Source organism: Hylobates moloch, unplaced genomic scaffold (genome assembly GCF_009828535.3).
Source record: "Hylobates moloch isolate HMO894 unplaced genomic scaffold, HMol_V3 SCAFFOLD_5, whole genome shotgun sequence".
NCBI lineage: Eukaryota > Metazoa > Chordata > Mammalia > Primates > Hylobatidae > Hylobates > Hylobates moloch.
This window is the reverse complement of record NW_026652280.1, coordinates 88,407,009-88,425,197: the sequence shown is the minus strand read 5'-3', so window position 1 is coordinate 88,425,197 and position 18,189 is coordinate 88,407,009. Positions and strand designations below refer to the sequence as shown.

The following is an 18,189-nucleotide window of genomic DNA, read 5'->3' as shown; positions in this document are numbered from 1 at the left end:
GGTGGATATATGTCATTATACATTTACCCAAAGTCACAGAATCACCACACCAACAGTGACTGCTTATGTCAACTACTGACTTTATAATAATGGGTCAATATTGGTTCCTCAATTGTAACAAATGTACCACAAGATGCAAGATGTTAGTCACGGAGGAAACTGTGTGTGTTTGGGAAGGTGGGTATGGGAACTCTGCACTTCCTGTTCAGTTTTGCAGTGAACCTAAAACTGCTCTAAGGAATCATCTAATCATTGATTAAAAAAAAAAAAAAAAAAAGGAAATTTGCGTGCACCACACGCCAGCTTCGAATCCTCAACAGATTTCATCACCGACAACAGTGTTCCTTAGGCTGATCTGATGCAGATCCTTTGAAAAGATTCCCATGGGTTCCTGGTGTTGGTTAAAATGCCTTTTATTCCAATGCTTTGGAAATAGTGCAGACACAAAACTAGGGTAGTCTCCTAGGCTGACAGCTCTAATACAGCCCCAGAACCAAACCAAGCTGACAAATCTCACACAGAGCTGCAAAAGCAAGGCGATGCCTGCGGACCGCAACAATGTGGTGAGTGACATCTTGCTGGATCCAAGGTGCTGTCTGTGTGGCAGGTGAGGGACTGACGGACGGCTTGAGTGCCATTTCTTTGACATGGGCATTCAGTGCCACCCCAGCCGCTTTCTCTTTTTTCAGCCTGGGAATCTGCCCTGAAATTGCGATGCCAGTGGGCCTTCCCAGGTGGATGAGTCTTTCATCTCCATGCTGCATTCTCATCCCTGCTCACAATCCACAGCCTTCCTGGAGGCTTCAGTGTGAGCTCAGAGGTCAGCAGGTCATCTTTAACCCCCGTACAGTTTCCTATGGCTGCTGTGACAAATACCACAATTGCAGTGGCTTAAAACGATACACGTGTTATCTCACGGTTCTGGAGGTCGGGAATCGGACACCGTCTCACCGGGCTGCAGTCGAGGTAGCATCGGGGCTGGGTTCTGCTGGAGGCTCCGAGAAGAGCCCTTGCCCTTTCTGGCTTCCAGAGGCTGCCCATGCTCCTTGGCTCACAGGTCCTCCTCCATCTCAAGCCAACAGCACGTCCCTCCGACCTCTGCTTCTGTCCTCACATCTGCTTGGCTCCTCCCGCCTCCTCCTCCACTTATAAGCACCCTTGTGATGATGGTGGGCCCACCAGACAGTCCAGAGCCATCTCCGCATCTCAGCGTCCTTAACCTTCATGCCTGCAAAGTCCCCTTTGTGGTGGAGGTCACACTGTCAAGGGTGACGGGTTAGGATGGGGCATCTTTGCGGGAGGCATGATTCTGCCAACCACAGCATCCGTCTTTCCCTCATTTCACATCCACTCAGTTCGGAACCCTGCTGGCTCTACCCCACCAGCACCACTGGGGCTGAAGCCACATCATGTCTCCCCAGAGGACTACCCCGGCTCCTCGTCGGCCTCTTGGCTTCCATCGTGGTCTCTCTCCAGTCTCTTCTCACCCCAGCAGCCAGGCGGTTCCTGGGAAAATGTGAGACCAAGCTTCCCACTAGTTCCTGTCTTCGAGGAAAATCAAAATCCTTCCAGTGGCCGATGAGGTCCAACCCCATCTGCCCATCATCCCAGTTCCCTCTGCTCCACCCCACAGGCCTCTGCGCCCTCCTGCCTTGGGGCCTTTGCACTGGCCGCTCCCTCCTCCTGGGCTGCCTTGCCCTGTGCCTCCATAATCCCTGTCCACTGTGCTCCAAATGCCCCCGGTCCACTCCGCATCAATTGCCACTTCTAGCAGACCCCACCGCCCTCTCGCTCCCAATCTCCTTGCCTGTCTCACCACACTGAAGCAGCACCATGGGGCAGGGGTTCTGCCTGCTGAGTTTGCTGATAGACCAGGGCCTGGCTGGAGTGGGCGTGCCACACAGATTGGTGCGGCATGTGCAGGAATGGGTGAGAGGAGGCTGGCAGAGGCCTCAACGGAGGAGGAAGGTACAAAACAATGGGCTGGCATATCCACCAGGTCTTCATGCCAAGGGCCCAGGGCTGGCTCCAGGCAGAGCAGGAGACCACAGCCCAGTGCCTTGGGAGGTCAGGATCCTCTCTCTCCTCCCTCGCCCCACAGCTTCCCATGGGCTAACTCCATTACCAAGGAGCCTTTTGGAGCAAACTATTCATTGATTCACTTACTAAGCAAATGTTGACCAGGTCTGGTCAAGAATGTGTGGATGCTGGGATAAGCAAGATCCTTCCAGAAAGTCCATGCTGGGGATGCAGGACAGGATGGTCCTGGCTGCACTGACCGAGCACCTGCTGTGCTCCGAGCATGTTCCAGGTGTCAGCTCTTTATCCTCCCCGTGCAGCCTGCAAAGCTCAACCTGGCCGTCTCCTCCTTCATGCTGTGTCCCTGCTCCCACACCTTCACCCTCACCACTGAGCCCTGCCAGCTCGCCTCTCCCACTGCTCACCTCAACCCTCCCCATCACAGGGTGTGTTTTGCAGTCTCCTTGTTTGTTTCTTCCATCAAACTGGGGGCTCTTGGAGGTCAAGGCCTGGGGTCTTCCATGTCTTCATGTCTCCAGCAGCTGGTGCACAGCAGGCCCTCAGAAAACGTGGATAAAAAAGAAACGATGGCTGGCTGGCTGCATAATGAGTTGATAAATGAATGAATTCCAGGGGGAGGTCTTGCTTGGGCAGAGTCACAGGGGTAAGTGAGGAGAGGGGGGGTGGAGGGGCAGGGGGAGGCCCTTGCTCTGAGCCTGAGGAGGGATGCGGAGTTTGGAGAGGGAGGTGGGGCTAAGCAATGATACTGCTGCACTGCTGAGCACCTGCTGTGCCAGGGTCTACCACTGGACTTTCCCAATGACACGGTCAACTGGGGACCAGCGACTCCCACTGGGCCGAAGGTATAACCCTAGGAAGTGGTAGAACTGGGCTTTGACACGAAGGCCTCAAAGGCCTGCCCGAGACGTCTGGACTCTGTCTGCAGGCTGTGCTCTCAGAGGGCATATGGGGGCCCCCCTGCCTTGGGAAACAGCTTTTGAGCCCGCCTCAGGGACCCCACCTCACCTGCACTCGGGATCTCTCTGCTCTCACCTGCTTCCATTGTTTTAATGCTTCCAGATGAGTTTGTATCTGGAAGGAAACAAGGATTCATCGGTGAATTGTATTTCTAGCTGCCACGGGTACTGGGGAGCCATAGGAGGTTTCAGAGTCAAGAAGAACTGGATGAAAGGCGGTCCCTGTCACTCTTGGAAGCCCTTGACTTTTCAAGTTCTTTGTCTTCACAGCACTGACTGTAGGCTGTGTATGCCCCGGATCCCAAGCCTCGGCAGTCCTGCCAGCCTTACCGCTCTGCCCTGCAGAGACTGCAGCTTTGGACAACAGCCCATTCGGTGGAACAGGGCCGACTAGGGATGGGCCTCTTGCCCCAGATGTGCCTGGGATGACGGTGGGACAGTTTCACTCCATCCCTGGGGCCTGGACCAAATCTCCAAGGAGCATGTATGAGGGGCTGGGGGGCTCCTCCTTGGCTGGGGTGTTGAGGGACCAAGGGCTCCTCCAGCAAAACTCCAGGCCCCTTTCTGACCGATGCAGTGGTGGAGCATGTCCTTGGGGAAGAATTATCAGACACTTCAGGGTGCAGGAGCTGACCCAGGTGCATGAGGTCCTGGCTGGGTGACCTGGGAATGGCACCCCCACCCCTGGGGCTGGAACCACTCACCCAGCCTGACCCTGGAAGCTCACCCTCATCACCCGCTGAGAATGTCGGGCTGGGGTTACAGAGGGCAAGGTGGAAGTCCAAATCCAGCCTGCCAGCCCCTGGGAGGCTCGGCCACGGGGGTTCTCTGTGAGGACAGCCACCCTCTTTCTTGACTGTGGTCACAGAAGCCTGATGCGTTGGATTGTGCCTTTTTGATTTTGCAAGTGAGACCTGCCCCTGTCCCTGCGGGGGAGCCTATGGCTTGTGGACGCCTCTCGGCCCTTGGAGCACCCACTGACCGGTGCATGGGAGTCCACAGCCCGCCTGCAGCCGAAGCACGTTCCCACTGCCCCAGGCTATTCTTAACAAGCCAAGCCTCCAGCTCCAGGACTAAAAATACCACACGGGAGGCCTGTGGGAAAGCTGCTGCTGGCTATTTTAGTGATTTCACGCTGGAGGTTTGGGGTCCCTGCATGCTGCCAGGGCAGGGAGGGCACTGCGGCCTGCACTGCCCAGGCCCCCTCTCGGCCAATGTTGGGGCCTCTCTGTGTCAGGGGTCCTCAGCTCCCAACGGCATCCACCTCTGGTGTCCAGGGAGGCAGAAGGAAGGGCCTGGGAGTCTTGAGCTCCCTCATTTCAGTTTCGGAGAAACCAGCTCCAAGTGGGGAGCAGGTGCCCGGGGTCACAGTGTGGTCTGTGGTGGAGAGACCAGTGGGCACCCGGGGTCACAGTGTGGTCTGTGGTGGAGAGACCAGAGGGCGCCTGGGGTCTCGGTGTGGTCTGCGGTGGGGAGACACCTGGATTGCTCCCTGGCACGTGAGGCCTGGTCCAGCTCTCCCCCATCCGAGGGTTGTTTGGGGGCCACAGCCGTGGTGTGCAGGTTCTGAATGGGCTTCTTAGACCAAGGCATAGCTTCCCATTACCTTTCTGAAGACTTATCTGCACACTTTCTTTCCCATGAGCCTTTTCTTCCTTGATTTCCCATCATCTCTCCCACAGTTTGGCAGGCATGGCAGAGGGGGCTTTGGCCCCGCTGTGGGAATGCAAAACCAACACTCAAGAAGGAGAGGTGCATGTCAAGGCTACGGCTGTGCAGGGCTGGGCCAGGCTGGCCTCACCCTCCCAAGCCTGGGTGTCTTGGTGGTGCCCCTGGCGCTCACGTCGGCCCTTTCCTGCCGGTTCCCCATGCCCAGGGCCCCGTGCTGTGCTGGTGACTCATGGCCATTGTGTTCTCAGACTGGAGGGCCTGGCTCCTGGGCAGCCACTGTGTGTCTGCACCCATGAGCTGTGTGTCCCCGCGACGGGGCCCTGATGGGCAAGCATGGTGATCGCCCCGGACAGGCGGCACAACGTTCCATTGTGTGGGGCCCACCCCGGGCCGGTCCACTAGCTGCCCCTGCCCAGCGGGGCCTTCTCCAGGGCTGGACAAAGGCTCCTTTTCTGTACCCTCCTGTTGCCGTGGGAGAGGCCTGGCTCTGGTGCCCACCTCGGGGGCTCAGAGGAGCAGCTGGGGTGGCTGGAGGAGGCCCAAGCCTGCTTGCCAACACTGCCTGCTGCAGACGGAAGAGGCCAGACCTGGGTATCAAAACGGCTCCATTTCCCATTGGCCAGAAACCCTGGGCAGTCGGTCAACCTCTCTGGGCCTTGCTGTATCTCCCTCTTACCCTGGTCCAGGGGCCCAGGCCAGTCCTTGCGTGGGATCCAGACCCAGGGATGTGGTGAGTGGCTGTGCTCAGGGAAGTCCCCCATGGCCTGAAGGACAGCGGCCCGGGATGAATCACGATGTTCTTTTGTGGCAGTGACAGAGGCAGGATGGAAGGCCCCACTGCAGGGCCCACTAAGGTGGGACCAGGCCAGGGGAGAGGAAGTTCGAGGCATGTGCCATGCACGCAGGATTATCAAGGTTGAGGGGTGGCATGGGACCCTCTTCCTGCTGCTGGGCTGGGGCTGGAGTCCTGGCCCGGAAGGCCAAAGGGCCTTGGCAAATTCCCTCCATCCATGTCTGTGCCTCAGTCTCCTCCGCTGCAGAATAGAGATCCCTGAGGTGGCTCCCATCTTGACCCCTGTAGGGACCTGGGAGGACAAGGGACAAAGAGGCACAGCCGGTTACCAGGCTCTCACTGTGGGGAAGCAGATGGGGATGTCAGGGTAGGAGGCATCTGACAAGATGCCCTTTGGACAAGATTTCTGCCTGAGCCAGGACCTGCCTCCACGACCTCAGACAACACCACCTGGACTCAGGAGTGCCTCGGGGGCCTCCACAAGAGACGCCCACCCACACCTGCCTGGGGAGTGCCCTACTGCTGCTAAGGAGCTCCCTGCTGTGCCACACCGGTCCCCTTAAAACTGGAAATTCCACGATCCACAAGAAGTCAGCCACAGGGAGGCCCAGTGCCATGACTGATGGGGAACAGGACCCCAAAGGGATCACCAGGGCCAGCACACGTGGACACCACACGGCCCCTTCCTGAGGACAAGGCGGAGGCCAAGCCTAGCTTGCCGTCAGCCCTTACTAGGGCCCTGCCCTGTGGGGACCTCAGAACATCATCCCCCAACTCACAGATGAGAAAATGGGCCACAGAGAGAGTGAGCATCATGGCAGACAGGATTTCCACCCTTGTTCCCGTGAGTGATTTTTCGAGGCCCCCGGTGGCCTGCAGCCCTCACGGGGCTCCCTCTCCTTCCCATGCCGTCCCACCCTATCCAGCTGGCTCTCCTGGGCTTTCCAGGCCCCTCTCTCCTCCCATCCTCCGCTCTCCTCCTCCCTCCCCCTACTCTCTTCTGTGCCAGCTCCAAGCACCGCACCCAAGCCTTGGGGACACAGTGTGGCCTCCAGCATTCCTGCCCTGTTTTCATTTAGGGGACGCCCCCAAAATACTCCGCCTGCGGGAGGCGGCAGCCGCCCCAGGCCCCCTGGGAATGAGCTTGCAAGCCTTGGCTGGGCCTCGCTGGCAGGGGCAGGGAATGCAGAGGCGGCAGAGTTGGGGGGGCCAGGACCCCCCAGCACGGCTTTTCGGGTTAACGCGAAAGAGGAGACCGTGCAGCTCTGGGCCCGGAGGGGACCTCAGGAATGTGGTGGTTCAGAGCTGACATCCACATTTCCCTGTCTGCCTGGATCCAGTTCGGGGACAGGGGGGCAGAGCCAGGAGCAGGGCCAGCAACACAGCCAGGCAGCCGTCCTGGGGCTGGCTGGGAGTTCAAAGCCCTGCCACAGAGCCCCAGCCCTGCCACCCATTGCGGGGGCTTATGGAGCTCCTCAGATGGGCTGGGCCTTCCTGGAAGATGACCCTTGCGACTGGGAGAGGCTCCTCCTCTGTCCCCACAGGCTGTCCCCTCTCTCCTCATCCTCAGTCTCTGAGCAGATGGCACCTCCCTCAGGAAGACCCCCCAGGACCGCGAGGGGTGGGCAACTGCTCCTCCAGCTTCCCTGGCCCTGCGTGTCTTCTCTGGAGCAAGCTCAGTTCTGAGCGTTCCTGGGCCCACGGGCCCCTCGCGGCAGAGGCATGGCTTTTGCGCCTTCACCTGGTTTTGGAATCACAAGCCAAGTTCAGGCAGCACCTGGGGAGATGAACGTGGAGGCCCCAGTGGGCAGGTGGACCTCGTGGTGCTGACCAAACTCTAGCCAAGTTTCGAGGCCCGGCTCTCAGACACTCCTCCAGATGGCCCACAGCTAGCTAATATCTAGTGCTGAGATGGTCCGAGTGGGGCAGGGCACAGACCCCGACACGGGCAGGATTTCTTCCCAAAGCTGTGCCATCCCTCGAGTCCCTGGGGATGCTGGTGACAGTGCAGACCCCAGGCCCGACAGTGGGGCTGCAGTGACCCACAGTTATCATGGAAACTCCATACCTGAGGTAAGAGCTTGGACCTTGTCCTGGGAGGTCCCGGGCTGCATCACTCTGGGCCTCAGTTTCCCCTTCTGTCATGCAGGAAGACATCGCTGTCCTGCCTGTCTGTGGTTAAGAAAGGGTCCCCATCTGAGATGCCTCCAGGATCTCAGACAGCACCACCCTGACACAAGAGTGCCTAGGGGGCCTCGGCGAGAGATACCCACCCCACACCTGCCTGGCAGGCTCCCTGCTGCAGCTAAGGATGCAGTAGAGGCTAAACAAGGGAGTCCTGCTGCCTCACCCCTGTAGGTAGGACCACGGGAGCCCTGGCAGAGCTCCTGAGCTGGGCCTCCTGGCTTCAGGAAGCAGAGTGGCAGCAGAAGGCCTGGAGGAGAACCCCATTGGCCCTGTGGTCTGCCCACAGATGCTGTACTTGCCTCCTGACCTCAAATATTGGCTAGGGCAGGCAGAGGGGTCAGCATTGCTGGCCAGGCAGCAGGCGCCGGTCAGTCTGCTGCTGAGTGACACAGGCAATGTCCTGGCTGGGGCCAGCCCCATCCCCCACCTGTGCTCCCCTCACCAGACAAAAGGCACCTCTGCAGCAAGCCAGAGCCTACGGCCGATGCCTGCCCTTCTAGCCCACGCCCCCACCAGAGGGTCCCACCTCATCGGCAGTATTGCCTGTGCCTAGGCAGGCACCTGGGGCTAGGGGTGGAGCTTCCCCTGGTTCTTCTGGTGTCTGGGACAAATATTTGTTGAATGAATGTTAAGTCCAGTGAGGTCAGTGGCATCATCAACCCTGACTCCAAGAACTCCTGAGCCCCCAGCACATTTATTCTCCCCTCCGGCTGACCTTGACTGAGAGGGGATGAGAAGACCTTGGAACCCAAAGGGTCTGGGTCTGATTCCTGGCTCCATCACGTTCCTGGGGGAAACCCTTTGCCTCTCCGACTCTCTGGATCCTCATCTGTGGCCTGGGCACTACATCACCCAATTGCTTGGAGGTCAAGTAAGATTTAGTGTGCAAAGCACCTGACCTGGAGGATCTGGCCGTGAACTCCCCTCCGCCCCCCACTTCCCATACGCAGTGACATGCTGAGCTCAGGACAAGGTGTGGGGCGAGCGGTGGTGGCGGGGTGTTGGGTGGTTCAGAGATTTGAGCACAGCCCACTTGTGTCAAACTACTGGTCAGCTGTAGCAGATAAGACCAGGACACAAATCATTGTAAATCACATACACTAGAAGATTCTCTGCCTTCAGCAAAAACAAAGGAGCCAGTGAAGCCTCTGGTGCTGTGGACGGCTTCAGGGAGGAGGTGACCTGCAGATGGTCCCGAGCACAGGATTTGACCCAGCAGGAGGAGGACAGTGCAAAGCACAGACTGAAGACAAGTCCCCAGGAGCCCAGGGAACCTGCCCACAGCCACCCATCGCTGATTGCTGCCCAACGGCTGGGCTCAGCAGCTGCGTGGGCCAGCGCGACACAGGGCCAGCCCACTTGGCGGAGTCAGAGGGGTGTCCTCTTCTCCTTCCAGAAACTGCTGGGCCTTTCCTAGCGCGTGAAACATTCCAGTTTCACACTAGAGGTCCTTAAAAGCTGTGCCTTTGTGAGGCGCCCTTTGTGAAAACACCTCTGTAACTGTCCTTGGGAGGCAGGGGAGTCACCTGAAGTTGTGACATCTCAGGGCTCCCTTGGGACATCATTCAACAAGGATGTGCAGAAGGCAACACCCTTCTGGAGGTGGACAAGAAGCAGGAGCATGGGGCTCTGGGCCCACAGCAGGGGTGCAGGCCCGGTGGCCATTAGAACACCCTCCTGCCAGGTTCTGTGTGCACCCGTGCCAGGACTGTCCCTCCCTTCTCCCGCAGAGCCTCTGTGTCCTCTCACCGGGCAGCCCTGACTCTCCTTCTCCCATGACCTCCTGTCTGGAGGCCATGCCCTGGCCTGTCTGTTTCTTGGCTGAGTGTTCTGAGGTCGCTCTCTATCTTGAAGCTGCAGAAAGCAGGTTCTAAGGAGTGAGGGGGCACCCTGAGAGCACCTTCCCTTCCCTGGAGCTGATGCAGGGCTCACAGCAGGTACATAGGGCCCTAGTTCCCCTTTACTTCGCAGTTGGGAACCTGAGGCCTGGGGAGCGGGAGCTGCCCGTGTGAGGTCGTGGAGTGAGTCGGGCATCACCCAGAGCCGCAGCCCGCCTGCCCCCGCGGGGCCCTTGGCTAGGCTGCCTTAGACAAAGGCTCTTCTTTGAAGCGCCTGAGACAGAGCCCCTGGTTTCCGGCCCCAGCCCACCGGGAGGCACCCGCCTCGGCAGCTGTCTTCATTTGCTGCCCGCCAGCCGGGCCGGCCCGGGCCTTGGTTTATTGTCAGCTTCCTTGCCAGAAATATGCTCTAACAAATGCTGTAAACAAACGGGACAATTGCAGACCATCACGCCTGCATTTCTCTCTCATAGGCATAAAATGGGGTGAGGCTGGGGCTGCCTGGCCAGCAGCCTCTGCTAAGCAAAAGCCCCCTCTGGACGTGGGCCTGACCAGAGCAGGCTCTTCCCCTCCTCTGAGCCCACAGCCCTCTGAGCCCGGGTCACAGACAAGTCCCGATGCTATTCTACCTTCAGCCTACCCATGGAGATGGTTTCTTCACTTATTTAGCAAACACTGACCTAGTGCTTGCTAGGGGTCAGCACTGTTCCAGTATACCATGAATGTCCCTCATTTTATCCTCATAAAAACCTATGAGGTAAGGCATCTCATGATCCTACTTTATAGAAAGGAATCTGAAGTCCAGAGAGGTTGAGTAACAGGCCCAAAGACACACAGTTAATAAGTGGAGGAAGTGGAATTCCACCCCAGGCTGTAGGCTCCAGAGTGTAAGTCCTGGCCAGAGAGAAGTTTGGGAAGAGGGGTCCATGGGGCAGAGGACTTGGAGTCCTGAGGGAACAAAGAAGGGGACTCCAGACCATGGAAAAGCAGATGGCTGCCCTCCCTTGCACAGACCTGCTCTGGGCATAATTGCTGGGACTCTGGGAAGTCATGAGTACACACACTCTCTCCTTCCACGGACCTCAGAAGTGTCTGTGATAGCTTAACTGCTATGGGCTGAACCACATCCCCCTACAATTCGTATGTTGAAGTCTTAACCCCCAGGACCCCGGAATGTGACATTATTTGGAGACAGGATCTTTACAGATGTAATCAAGTTAAAAGGAGGTCACTAGGGTGTGTCCTAATTCAATATGACTGGCATCCTCATAAGATTAGGACATGGACCCACATAGAGGAACAACCCTGTCAAAATGCGAGTAGAAGATGCTGTCTACAAGCCAAGGAAAGAGATTGCAGAAGAACCAGCCCTGCCACACCTTGATCTCAGATGTCCAGCCTCCAGGACGGTGAGAGAAGAAACATCTGTTTGTAAGCAATCCAGTCTGCAGAACTTTCTGGTATGACAAACTATATAAATCAATCAATGTAACTTCCTTCTCTCTCTTCCTTTCTTCCATCCATCCATCCATCCATCCATCCATCCATCCATTTATCCATCCATCCATTTATCTATCCATCCACTCATCCATTCATCCACCTACTCATCCATCCACCTACTCATCCATCCATCCACTCATCTTCCATCCATTCATCCATCCATCCATCCACTCATCCATTCATGCACTCATCCATCCATCCATGCATCCATCCATGCATCCATCCATCCATTCATCCATCCATTCCTCCATCCATCCACTCATCCATCCATCCATTCATCCATCCATCTACTTCATATGGTTTGGTTGTGTCCCCACTCACATCTCACCTTAAATTGTAATAATCCCCATGTGTCCAGGGCAGGGCCAGGTGGAGATAATTAAATCATGGTGGCAGTTTACCCCATACTGTTTTCATGGTAGTGAATGAGTCTCATGAGATCTGATTGTTTTATAAATGGGAGTTCCCCTGCACATGCTCTGTTGCCTGCTGCCATGTAAGATGTGCCTTTGCTTCTCTTTTGCCTTCTGCCATGATTGTGAGGCCTCCCCAGCCATGTGGAACTGTGAGTCCATTAAACCTCTTTCCTTTATAAATTACGCAGTCTCAGGTATGTCTTTGTTAGCAGCATGAGAAAGGACTAATACACCACTCATCCATCCATTCATCCATCCATCCTTCCATCCATCCATCCATCCACTCATCCATCCATCCACCCATTCAATCATCCATCCATCCATCTACTCATCTGTCCATCCATACACTCATCCACTCAACCACCCATTCAATCATCCACCCATCCATCTACTCATCCATCCATCCATCCATCCATCCATCCATCCATCCATCCATCCATCCATTTGCCCACCTCCCTCCCTATTTAAAGGGCTTACAATATCAAAGCTGTTAGAGACCTTACTTGCTGGATGGAGCCTGGTCTAGCCTTTCCTCTGTAGGGATCTCCTGCAGGTGTCCCCAGGGCCTCTCTGTGAGCCACTCTGTTTGCAGATGCTCAGGCTGCCCTCTGCCCCACAGAGCTCTTCCCTCTTGCCTTGGGGTGTTCGTTGGGCTTGGCTCCTCCCCATGGGATGGCACTTGTCACAGGGAAGGAGCTCCAGTGTCTATGGCTGCCCCCAGCCTCCACATTCCCAGAGGGCTGCATGGGCCTCTATGTGAGGACCTGGTTCAGGGAAGGTCTTTTGCCACAGTGAGCTGCATCAGCCTGGACTGTCAGAGAAGCCCTCTTGGAGTGACTGCTGGGTTCGAGGGGATAAGTAGGAGGTCTGGTTCCTTTTGCCTGGGAGACTCAAAGTTGACTGGACTCTGGACCTTTCAGGGCCCCTGCCACTTGCCCGGAGTGTATCTGAGGTCCCAGGGTGTGGCCTGAGAGCTTCTGGTGGGGACCCCTGAATTGAGTGAGGGCAGCCATCACAAGCCCCATTCTAATGGTGGCAGAGTGTGGACTCTGATGTGTGGACTGCTAGATCGGCTGAGTGGCACAGCCTCCTGGTGCCTCCTCATGTGTCAGATGGGAATCTAGTAACACTGGCTGCCCCAGTGGCTGCTCTGACGGAAGGAGGGGAGCTGGTCCTGGGCTTGCAGCTGTGCTTGGTGTGAACATGCTGTCTACAGCGTTGCCAGCACAGCCCCACCTCAGCCCCATGCCCAGCACATTGTAGGTGCCTGGCACCTGGTACACAGTTGCTAGCGGGCTGTGCACTCAGGCCTGGCTCTGTCCCTGGGCTGGGTGCAACTGGGGTGATCTGAGGGTTCCTTGGGAACCTGAGAGTTCAAGGGAACCTTGGGAATTGGAGAGGCCTGTGCTACCTCACAGTCTCCTCCTCACACTGCATTGTCTGCAGGCCCTCGGCAACTCCTGACCTCTCCGAAACTCTTCTGCACGATGAGGTCAGCAGGGCCCCTGCCGGCGTTCCACCCAAGCTACTGATCCCGCCTAGTGCTGGCTCAGAGCCAGAGTCATCACTGTGGTGACCTGAACACTTTGGTCCACGATTCATAGCAGGGAAGAGGAATTGAGTCTGGATGATGATCTCTGCAGACCTTTCCTAACTGTTTCACAGAGAAAAGCGTTGAGGGGTGCAGACTCCACCTCAGCTCCATCCTGAGGGTGGGATTGTCAGGTGAAGGGAAGCTCTCAGAGGACTTCTCAACTTCCCAAGACTCAGAGAAGAGGATACAAAGGGTCTGAGAGCCCTCCAGCCCTGTCTGAGCAACTTTTTTTTCAGCATGCCAAGGAGACGACAACATTGACTCTGGTCAGGGTTCTGGGTGCCCGTGACATCTGCAGCCACATACCCAGGGGCCCCCCAGCTCCTCTCCACGCCAGCACAGACTCCTGGGAACTCTCCCTGGGAAGCTGATGGGGTCCTCGGATGTGCTCAGGGTCAGGCCTGCGGAAGGGCCCTAGCCAGTGTTGGGAACCGGCTGCTGGCTCCAGCCTGGGCTCACTGTGTGGCCCAGGCACGCCATGTCACCCTGCCTTCCCCTGGGAGAGAGGAGGCCAAGGCAGCCAGGGAACGCCTCCTTGTCTTGGTGCCCATGGCTGTCAGATAAAGCCGTTGAGCCAGCCGCAAGTGGGGCATCCAGACTGCTTTTCCAGCCATGCCAGGCCTCGCCCCACTGTCCCGTTTGCCCGAAGGGGGCTGCTGAGTTTAGTAATGTTTACTGAGCACCCGCCCACCTTGTGGAGCTGACAGCCAGGGAGAGGAGTCGGCTGTAGACTTTGCCCTCACAGGCAAGACAACCACACCTTGAACTCTGACTCAAGGAAGAGAGCGGGCAGCTCACCAGAGAGGCCAGAGGAGGCAGCAGGAAGGTGGGGTCTCTCCAGCCAGGGGCTTCCTGAAAGAGCTGCCTTCTGAGCAGGCCCCCCAGGCTAGGGAGATGTGCACCTGCCGGGCTGGGCAGGAGAGGGTGGCCCAGTGGAGGACCCAGCATGGGCAGCGGTTTGGAGGTGGCAGGTCCCGAGGGAAGTGGAGGGTGTGTGTGCATTCTGAGGAAGATAAGGCTATGTGCAGAGGCCGAGAGTGCAAGCCAAGAGGCTGGAGGCTGTGACCCTCAGGCTCCGGGCGGCCAGGCAAGGAGGAGAGGAGAAGATGCCACACTGGAGAAGCTGGCCCACTCCACCCCTTTGTCTTCTCCTCGCCTGCAGCACCCTCCTCTCATCCCAAATGTGCACAACAGAGCGTTCTTCTGCTCATAAGAATAATACATGCTGTTTGCAAAAGCAATCAGAAAACAGAGAAGAATTAGGGCACCGCAGGCAACCTCGGCAGAGATCATCAGAGCTCACATGCTCACACTTAGATGTAGTTCCTTCTGGTCTTTTTTATGTTCTTCCACACATATCCCACCCACTTGTTTTTTTTCTTTTCTCTTTCTCTCCTCTCTCTTTTTTTTTTTTTTTTTTTTGAGACAGAGTCTCGCTCTGTCACCCAGGCTAGAGTGTAGTGGCACAATCTCGGCTCACTGCAGCCTCCGACTCCTGGGTTCAAGTGATTCTCCTGCCTCGACTCCTGGGTTTAAGCCATTCTCCTGCCTCAGCCTGCTGAGTAGCTGGGATTACAGGTGCTCACCACCACACCCGGTGAATTTTTGTATTTTTTGGTAGAAACATGTTGACCAGGCTGGTCTCAAACTCCTGACCCCAGGGTGATCCTCCCCACCTCAGCCTCCCAAAGTGCTGGGATTACAGGCATGAGCCACCTCGCCTGGCCTAATTGCTATTTTTTAGGAACACATTCCTTTGTGAAATGTTAAAACACATCCATCTGGGGAGGTAAGATGCCAGCCCAGCCCTAAGCAGAGGTGTGAGTGAGGAAAGACAGGAGCAGGCCGTCAGGGTGCAGGAGGCAGGTCCCCAGGGACATGCAGAGGCTTGGGCTCAGCACAGGGGTGGAGGCGGGGGTGCAGGGCCTCCCCAGGGGTAGGGACTCCGATCCCTCTCGGTACCTGTGCAGGGAGTCAGCAGGACGGAGGACCAAGCAGCAACTTTCCAGCCTCCACTCCCTTGTTGGGCTGTTCCCTTCTCCTATCTTACTGCCCCACACGGCTGGCCCTCATCCTCTGGGAGCCTCCATTTGTCTGATCATTCTATCCACTAAGGGGTCCCCCAGCAATATCCTACCTCACCCCCAGTCTGTTTTCTATGGAGCAATGGCATAACCTGCAGCCATTTTGTTATTCATTTGTTAGCAGCCCCTCTCGGACCCATGGAGAAAGAACTGGCACCCATTTTGTCCAGGGCAGTGCCTGGCACGAAGCAGGCAGGTGCTTGTCAGACAGGTATTCAATGAACCTTTCCTTGCCCCATCCCCACCACAGGGGCCACGGGCTCGGAAGGGCCCTGCACATGGTTGGATGTTCTGATCGTCCTGGAAGGAGGGTCTTGCATTTTCATCTTGCACAGGGCTCCACAAATCTCGTAGCTGCCCTGCTGTTCCCACATCCTGCCCCTTAAAAAGTCATGGGCAGGAACCCTCCTATCCCAGGCTGTGGCGGCTTGGGGCCCATTCCTTTCCTGAGCCCAGTTTCGCCCTGCAGGGTGCAGGGTGCTGGCTATGAGCCCTTCTGCCCCACCGCACCTCAGCCAGGTGAGGACAGGGTCGGGGTCTTCATCCCTTCAACCTTGACCTCTGCTCTTCCCCACAGGCAGCCAGGTTGTGACAGCCTGTGAGGACCTCTTGGCTCCCAGAGCCTTCTCTCTCCTGGAATAGAGATGACACCGTGCTGTCATTGAACTCAACCTGCAAAAACGATCTGTTGCAAAGCTCATAGGAAATAATGGAGCAATGTTACACGATAAACCGTAAAGTGTGGTGAGCAAGTGAACAAGTGTCCAGGACCCAGCGAAGCCCCAGGCTACTGGGCTAGGAGTCAGATGAGAAGAGGCAGAGGGCAACCTCCTGTAGGATCTAAGGCCTCCATGTGCTCAGCCCATGGCTGTCGTCACGGTGATGTGTGCATGTGATGTCTCTGGGCCATCCTTGTTCTTGAACGCAGGCAGAGTCCCATGGTGATGTGGCATGTCATGAGCTGAACTGGGGGCACCTGCATGCAGGCTTGTGAACCAGCTAGACAGCCTTTGGACCTTTCGGAGCCTCACTTTCCCACACTGAGAACTAGAGTGGAATTCCCAAGGTGCTGGAGGTTGAAAGGCTTTGAGAATCTAAAACCCTTTGCAGAAAGCAAGACCCTCTGTGTGAGTTAAGAATGCTCACTCAGTCCCAGCAGGTACTCAGAGGGATCCTTTTATTTCTCCAGAACATTCTGCAGGTGAGCTGGGGAAGCCCACTGGCCCTGGCCTCACCTCTGAGCCCGAGCCTTCAGCCTGGGAATGGTCTGGCCTCTTCCTTGCCGGCCCTCCAGCCTGGCCTCGCAGGACCCTGGGCGGGAACCCAGGAACCCTCACCCGCTATGTGCTTCCCCAAGAAGCGCTCCCTGTGGCCTAATTTGAGAAAACAATGGGCCTCAATCCATATTAATGACCCTCGAGGGACCCTTTGTCCTCGGTGCACAGGCTGTAATCAGCGGGGCTCTGGGAGCTCTGGCCTAATTTGGAGGGACAGGTTTTATCATCACCCTTGATTCGGGTGACCCAATCTGACAGGCCCACGACCCCCTGTATGTGGGGTCCACGTCAGAGATAGGCTTCCTCCCAGCGGCCCACCCTGGCGGGCTGGGGAGAGGGAAGGGGGAGGTGGTGGCCATGGGGGAATTTCAGGGTGAAGAAGGGGTCACAGCCAGACCCCCGCCTGGATGGGCCTGTGATCGGGGTCTCGGGAGAAGCAGGATATTGATTAGATCAGTGAATGGTGTGGAGGCAGCTCTCCCCGGGCACGTGCTCCCAACCACCCGCCAGCAAGCGTCTGTTGCCTGCCGGCGCCAGGGCTGGGTGGGTACTTTAGGACAGGCTGGCCGCCAGGGAGGGGCCAGGCAGGAGACAAGGGGCTGGCTCCAGGGACTGCCAGGAGGGCCCCAGGGAAGGGGAGCCGGGAAGCGTTTTGGCTGCCTCCGGCCTGAAGTCATGAAAACGTGTTTGCAGGTTAGGGCCCTGGCATCCTCGTTGCACCATTTGAGCACCTATGGGGTGCCAGATACATGACAAAGGGCCACCTCATTTAATGCTTCCCTCAACCTTCCCAGGCCCTGATCCCCATGCTCTGGGTCAGGAGGCCCATTCGAGGTCAAGGGGTGGGCGAAGGCTGACGAGACAAATCCAGGGACTAGCTCCTGAGCCCTGAAACCTGTCCTCACCCACCCAGGAGTCCCCTGCATGCTCTCCAGGGTGTGCGGTGCGGGCTGCTGGGTTTGGGTGCATTAGAGCCTGAGGCAAGGGTTTGAGTCTAAATTCTTGCTATGGACCGAATGCGTGCATCCTCCCTAAATCCATATGCTGAAGCCTTAACTCCCAGTTTGATGGCATTAGGAGAGGGACCTGTGGAATGTAGTTGAGTCCTGAGGGTGCGGCCCCATGATGAAATTAGTGCCCTGATAGGAAGAGGCCCAGAGAACCGGCTCTGTCTCTGCTCTCGCCGCACGAGGACCCCACAAGAAGACGGCCACCTGCAAACAGCCATTGAATCTGCCAGTGACTGGGTCGTGGACTTCCAGCCTCTAGAACTGTGAGAAATAAATGTTTGCGATTAAAACCACACAGTCTGTGGTGTTGTGGTGGCAGTCTGAACTGACGGAGACAGCATCTGATTTGGGAAGCGACCCCGGGAAGCAATGGGAGGGGACGAGGCTGGTTCCAGGGGGCTGGAACCGGAGGGTCTGCGCAAGGCCTCTCTGCTTCCTGGGGTCGGCAGCTGCTGGGCACCTGCTCTCAGCATTGGCTCTGTGCAGGGACAACTCAAACCTCTGTTCCCGCCACTGCTGCCCATGGCCTGTTGGCTGGAGCCTAGCCTCTGTGGGGCAGGAGGTGCGCATGTCCAGGTGAGGAACAGCAAAGTCACGAAGCAGAGGGTGTGGATCCGGGAGTGGGGAAGGCCTGGGAACCGTGGCACCATCCATCACGCCATCCTCCAGGTTTCCTCACTTGCTTTTGGGACAACCCTGAACTCCTCAAGGAGGCAAGGAAGGCCTCCTGGACCTACCCCTACCTGGCCACCTCTGGCTGTGCCATCCCGACATGCGGGTTCAGGCTTCTGTCTCCTCCAGAACCACTACCCTGCTGTGCCCA

General features: G+C 57.1%; 2 long non-coding RNA genes across 4 annotated transcripts; one reads left to right on the top strand and one right to left on the bottom strand.

The window, feature by feature from the left end:
- Nucleotides 1-397: 397 nt before the first annotated feature.
- On the bottom strand, nucleotides 398-12,018 carry LOC116468255 (uncharacterized). 2 transcript variants are annotated; one of them, XR_009213797.1, is made up of 5 exons: nucleotides 11,905-12,018; nucleotides 7,529-7,632; nucleotides 5,344-5,752; nucleotides 2,167-3,111; nucleotides 398-1,506 (listed from the first exon to the last, which is right to left on the bottom strand). It is a non-coding gene; the product is annotated as an uncharacterized LOC116468255 (long non-coding RNA). The 2 variants fall into 2 exon arrangements; XR_004248015.2 differs by lacking the exon at nucleotides 11,905-12,018 and adding an exon at nucleotides 7,734-8,111.
- Nucleotides 12,019-13,723: 1,705 nt separating this feature from the next.
- LOC131383634 (uncharacterized) lies at nucleotides 13,724-17,661 on the top strand. Of its 2 annotated transcripts, none has more exons than XR_009213798.1 (3): nucleotides 13,724-13,985; nucleotides 15,201-15,290; nucleotides 15,657-17,661. It is a non-coding gene; the product is annotated as an uncharacterized LOC131383634 (long non-coding RNA). The 2 variants fall into 2 exon arrangements; XR_009213799.1 differs by lacking the exon at nucleotides 15,201-15,290 and adding an exon at nucleotides 14,425-14,573.
- The last annotated feature ends 528 nt before the right edge of the window (nucleotides 17,662-18,189 follow it).